The sequence below is a fragment of the Pseudorca crassidens genome, chromosome 1 (assembly GCF_039906515.1).
Source record: "Pseudorca crassidens isolate mPseCra1 chromosome 1, mPseCra1.hap1, whole genome shotgun sequence".
NCBI classification, from domain to species: domain Eukaryota; kingdom Metazoa; phylum Chordata; class Mammalia; order Artiodactyla; family Delphinidae; genus Pseudorca; species Pseudorca crassidens.
Window position 1 is genome coordinate 84,602,203 of NC_090296.1, and position 6,858 is coordinate 84,609,060.

General features: G+C 37.3%; 1 pseudogene; it reads left to right on the forward strand.

Annotated features, from left to right (window-relative positions):
* The first annotated feature begins 1,808 nt into the window (after positions 1-1,808).
* LOC137230097 (DNA-directed RNA polymerase II subunit RPB9 pseudogene) lies at positions 1,809-2,172 on the forward strand (annotated as a pseudogene).
* Positions 2,173-6,858: the final 4,686 nt, after the last annotated feature.

The following is a 6,858-nucleotide window of genomic DNA, read 5'->3' on the forward strand; positions in this document are numbered from 1 at the left end:
TTTATTGAAATATAATTTACATATGATTCATCATTTTTTTAATTTTTTTTTTTTTTTGGCTACGTTGAGTCTTCGTTGCTGTGTGCGGGCTTTCTCTAGTGGCAGCGAGCAGGAGTTACTCTTCGTTGAACTGTGCAGGCTTCTCATTGCTGCGACTTCTCTTGTTGCGGAGCACAGGCTCTAGGCACGCCGGCTTCAGTAGTTGTGGCACGCAGGTTCTAGAGTGCAGGCTCAGTAGTTGTGGTGCACAGGCTTAGTTGCTCTACAACATGTGGGATCTTCCCAGACCAGGGCTCGAACCCATGTTCCCTGTATTGGCCGGCGGACTCTTAACCACTGCGCCACTGGTGAAGTCCCTGACTCATCATTTAAAGTGCCCAAATGAATGGTTTTTAGTATATTCACAGATACGTGCAACCATCACAATTTTAGAACATTTTCATCACCTCAAAAAAAACCCCCACTTTTCAACAAATGGTGCTGGGAAAATTGGATGTCTACATACAAAAGAATGAAGTTGGACTCTTACACCATATGCAAAAATTAACTCATAATGGATCAAAGATATAAATGTAAGAGCTAAAACTCTAAAACTTAGAAGAAAACGGGAAAAGCTTCAAAACATTGGATTCAGTAATGATTTCTTAGATAGGACACCAAAAGCACAGGCAACAAAAGTAAAAATAGTTAAATAGAACTATCAAAATTTAAAACTTGTGCATCAAGGGACATAATCAACAGAGTGGAAAGGTAATGTATAGAATGGGAGAAAATATTTGCAAATAATGTATCTGATAAGGGCTTAATATCCAGAATACTCAAAGAACTTCAATAATAAAAACAAAAAAACCCATATCACCCAATTTAAAAATAGGCAAAGGACTTAAATAGACATTTCTCCAAAGATGATACACAAATGGCCAACAAGCACATGAAAAGATGTGCATTATTTGTATTAGGGAAATGCAGATTGAAACCAAAATGAGATACCACTCACACCCACCACAATGATCAAAAAGAAGATGGGGACTTCCCTGGTGGTCCAGTGGTTAAGACTCAGTCCCCACTGCAAGGGGCACCGGTTCGATCCCTGGTCAGGGAACTAAGATCCCGCACGCCCACGCAGTGCGGCCCCCAAAAAAGAGGGAAAAAGACAAGATAACAGGTGTTGGCAAGGATGCAGAAAAATCGGAACCCTTGTGCACTGTTGAATTGATGGAAATAAAATGATGCAGCTGCTATGGAAAACAGCACAGTAGTTACTCAAAAATTAAAAGAATTAACCATGTGATGTAGCAATTCTACTGGGTATATACCCAAAAGATGTGAAAGCAGGAACTCTTAACATATTTGTACACTCACGTTCATAGCATATTCACTGATAGGCAATTTCAGTGTCTATCAGTTGATGAATGGATAAATAAAATGTTATATACATAAAATGGAATATTATTCAGCCTTAAGAAGGGGAAAAAAATTCTGACACATGCTACAACATATATGAATCTTGAGGATATTATGCAAAGTGAAATGAGCCAGTCACAAAAAGATAAATACTGCATGATTCCACTTACATGAGATGCTGAGTGTGGTCAAATTCATAGACACAAAGTGGAAGGGGGCGGGGAATGAGGAATTCTTGTTTAATATGTATTGAGTTTCACTTTTGTAGGATGAAAAAGAATTCTAGAGATTGCACAACAATGTGGATGTACTTAACACTACTGAAATGTACACTTAAAATTGGTTAAGATGTCAATTTTTGTGCCTTTTACCACAATTTTTTAAAAACATCCATAGGTGTTGCTATGGAAACAGACAGGACCTAGGAACCAGGCTTCTTGATTATTATATTCTGCCAGGAGTGTAACATGTTTTACCCAAGGGGGACAAAGACAACCGCATTCTTCTCTACGCATGCTAGAATTGTGATTACCAGCCGGAGAAGAAAAACGGGGCATCATCTACGTCAGCAAAATAACACAACTGACCCAGAACATCACTGACGTGTCCCAGGACCAGATGCTGCCTGGAACCGAGCACTACCGCTGCCAAAAGTGCGGCCACAAGGAGGCAGTGTTCTTCCAGTCACACAGAGCCAGGGCTGAGGACGCCATGAACCGGCACTACCTGTGCAGGGCCCCACACTTTGGCCACCACTGGAGTGAGTGAACCCCTTCAGCCCCACATGTATAAATGCTGGGTTCCTGCGTGCAAAACAAACAAAAAGCAAAACCTATAGCCTTTAGGTATTGCCCCCTATTTTCACATCACCCCAACCCACCTTACCCCTAAAGCAACTAGTAATCTACTTTTTTTTTTTTAAATAGCTCTTTATTGGAGTATAATTGCTTCACAATACTGTGTTAGTTTCTGTTGTACAACAAAGTGAATCAGCCATATGCATACACATGTCTTCATATCCCCTCCCTCTTAAGCCTCCCTTCCATCCCTATCCCACCCCTCTAGGTCATCGTAAAGCACCATATAATCTACTTTTTATTACTATGACTGCCTATTCTAGACCTTTCATATTAATGGAAGCATATAATATGTGATATTTTATGACTGGTTTCTTTAGCATAATGTTGGAAGTTTCAGTCAAGTTATGTATCAGCTTCATTCATTCCTTTTTATGACCAAATAATATTTCATTGCATGAATATACCACATCTTATTTATATGTATTAGGGTAATGGGATTTTAGAGATTACACAAGCAACAAATATATATATACAAATTAGACTTCATCAAAATAAAAAGGTTTTGTGCATTAAAGAATATCAAAGTGAAAAGACAATCTAAAGAATGAGAAAAGCTAATTATGAATCATATATCTGAGAAGGATCATGTATCCAGAATATGTAAAGAATTCTTACAACCTAACAATAAAATAGACAACTCTATTTTTTAAATGGACAAAGGACTTGAATAGACATTTCTCTAAAGATCTACAAATGGACAAAAAGTACATGAAAAAGATGCTTGACATCATTAGTCATTAGGGAAATGAAAATTCAAACCACATTGAGATACCACCTTAAACTTACTAGGATGGGTTATATAAGTTTTTAAAAATTGAAAATAAGTGTTGGATAGGATGTGGAGAATTTGGAACATTGTGATTGTTGTAAAATAATGCAGCCACTATGAATGAAAAATGATGCAGCCACTATGGAAAACAATTTATCAGTTTCTGAAAAGGTTAAACATAGAACTACCAAATGACTGAGCAATTCCAATCCTAGGTATATATCCGAAGGAACCGAAAGCAGGAACTCGGAAAGATATTTGTACATTAATGTTCATAGCAGCATAATTCACATTAGCCAAAAGGTGGAAACAATTCAAGTGTATATCGACAGATGAATGGGTAAACAAAATGTGGTATATACATACAATGGAATATTATTCAGCCATAAAAAGGAATAAAATTTTGATACAATAAGAATGGGCCTTGAAAATACTATGCTTAGTGAAATAAGCTAGACACAAAAGGACAAATATTGTATGATTCCACTTATATGAGGTAAATACAGACCTTATTTAGTTCCACTAGTTTTTATATGCAACTCATTTGTGTGTGTGTGTGTGGTTTTATGCAGTTTTATCCCATGTATATATAGATTTGTGTAACAACCACCACAATCAAGATACAGAACTGATTCATCACCACAGAGTTAGGACTCCCTTTTGCTTCCACTTTATAGTCACAGCCACACCTGCATCCTTATCCTCTGGCAACCACTAACCTGTTTTCCATCTCTATAATTTTATCAATTTTAGAATGTTATATAAATGGAATTATAAGGTATGTGACTTTTTTTTTTTTTGCGGTACGCGGGCTTCTCACTGTTGTGGCCTCTCCCGTTGCAGAGCACAGGCTCCGGATGCACAGGCTCAGCGGCCATGGCTCACGGGTCCAGCCGCTCTGCAGCATGTGGGATCTTCCCGGACCGGGGCACGAACCCGTGTCCCCTGCATCGGCAGGCGGACTCCCAACCACTGCGCCACCAGGGAAGCCCGGTATGTGACCTTTTGATACTGGCTTTTTTTCACTCAGCATAATGCCCTTGAGATCCACCCAAGTTGCCATGTGTATAAATAGTCTGTTCCTTGCTATTGTAGAGGGTTATTCCCACTGTAAGGATGTATCATAGTTTGTTTAATCATTCCCCCATTGAAAAATACTGGGCTGTTTCCAGTTTTTGGCTATACTAAATGAAGCTGCTATGAATATTCATGAACATATTTTGTATGATCATACATTTTTATTGCCTTGGGATAAATGCCCAAGAGCTTGCCGGGTCATAAGGCAAGTGTATATTTAGTTTTATAAGAAAGTATCATACTATTTTTCAGAGTGGGTACACCATTTTACATTCCCACCAACAGTGCATGAGAGATCCAGTTTCTCTATATCCTCATCAGCATTTAGTATTATTAGCACAATTTTTACATTCGCCATTCCAACAGAGGTATAATAATATGATTGTGGTTTAAATTTGCATTTCCCTAATGGCTAACATCTTTTTGTGTGTTTATTTGACATCTGTATGTCTTCTTGATGAAATGTCTGTTCATGTCTTCCGCCCGTTTTCTGACAATCTAAACAAACTGTATTGTTTTGTTTTGTTTTTACTGCTGAGTTTTGAAAGTTCTTTATGTATTATAGATACAACTCCTTTGTCAGATATGTGGGTTGCAAATGTTTTTTTCCCAGTCTAGAGCTTGTCTTTTCATCCTCTTAACAGGGTCTTTTGCAGAACAAACTTAAAATTTTGGTGAAATCCAACTAACAATTTTTATTTTATGGATTGTGTTTTTGGTGGTATATCTAAGAACTCTTCACTTAGTCCTAGTTCCTGAAGATTTTCTCCTCCATGTACTTCTAAAAGTTTTATAGCTTTATGCTTTACATTTAAATCTTTTATCCATTTTGAATTAATTTTTGTAAAAGGTTTAGATTGAGGTTCATTTTTTTCCTATGCCCATAGAACTGCTTCAGCACATTTTTAAAAAGCCTATCTTTCAGGCTTCCCTGGTGGCGCAGTGGTTAACGGGATTAGCAACTAAGCCCGTGCACCACAACTACTGGGCCTGGGCTCTAGAGCCCGCGTGCCACAACTACTGAAGCCTGGGCACCCTAGAGCCCGTGCTCCGCAACAAGAGAAGCCACTGCAATGAGAAGCCTGTGCACCGCAACGAAAGTAGACCCCACTCGCCACAACTAGAGAAAGCCGCGCACTGCAGCAAAGAACCAAAGAAGCCAAAAATAAATTAATTAATTAAAATTTTTTTAAAAGCCTATCCTTCTATTGAATTACTTTTTTTTTTTTTTTTTTTGCGGTACGCAGGCCTCTCACTGTTGTGGCCTCTCCCGTTGCGGAGCACAGGCTCCAGACGCGCAGGCTCAGCGGCCATGGCTTCACGGGCCCAGCCACTCCCCTGCATGTGGGATCTTCCCGGACCAGGGCACGAACCCGTGTCCCCTGCATCAGCAGGTGGACTCTCAACCACTGCACCACCAGGGAAGCCCTGAATTACTTTTTTCAATTAACTTTTTTGGTGTGCAGTAGTTTTTATTGTGGTAAAATACATAATATTGATCATTTTAACCATAAGCATACAATTCAGTGATAGACATTCTAGTTGTTTCTGATGCAAATGTTTCTCTAGGCCCTAGAGTGTAGGGCACATTCTAGAGAGAGAAGTTTCTAAGTCAAAAGATATATGAATCTTAAGCTTTACTAGATAAAGCCAAATTGTTTTCACAAGTATATCAGTATTTCCCAAACCCAGTCGTGAAGATAGTCCTTTATTTTATCTTCTAAAACTTCATAATTTTTCTATTCACAGTCATATCTTTAATAAACCTGAAGCTGGTTTTACATATGATGTGAGGTAGTTTATTTTTTTTTTTTTCCATAAGTGCATACCCAATTGTCTGAGCATCATTTATTGAAAAGACCATTCTTTCCCTACTGAGAAATGACATGTGATACCTCTGTCATAAATGAAGAATCCATATAAGTATGGGTTCTTTATTTTGTTCCACTGACCTATTTGTTTATAGCCAAGCCAATAAAACACTGTCTTAATTACTATAGCTTCAAGATAAGTTTTAATATCTGGAAAGGAAAGTCCTGTCATTTTATTTTTCTTCAGTATCACCTTGGCTAGTCTTAGCCTTTTGCATTTCCACATAAAATTTAGAATCAGATTGTAAAGATTCACAGGGGAAAGGGAGACTTGTTGGGATTTTTATTGATAACATTGAATCAATAGACCAATTTGAGAGAAATTGGCATATTTACAATTTTGAGTCTCCAATCCATAAATGTCTCTTCATTTATGTAGTCTTCAAGTCAAAGCCTTTTGATAAAGTTTTATAAGTTTCCCAATAGAGATTGTGTATATATTTTGTTTCTTGTTACTTTTTGATGTTATTATAAAAGATATCTTTTTCAAATGTCATTATTTTTGCTATTATATAAAATAAAATTTTTGTATGTTGATTTTTGTAATGCCACCTTTCTAAAACTCTTAATAATCCTAATAGCTTATGAAATTTCTTTTCAATTTTTTTATATACATAATCATATCATCTGTGAAACTGAGTTTTATTTCTGCCTTTACAATAATTATTCTTTTTCTTTCTTTTTCATGCCTTAATGCACAAGATTAAACCTCCAGTACAGTGTTTATTAGAGATGGTGATAGGCAGGCATCTTTGTCTTGTTATCTCAAAGTAAAGCTTTAAAGTTTCACGATTAAGTGTGATGTTTACTGAAGGTTTTGTGATGTCACTGTTGCTGTTGATATACCCTTTATCCAGTTAAGAAAAATTCCCTTTTA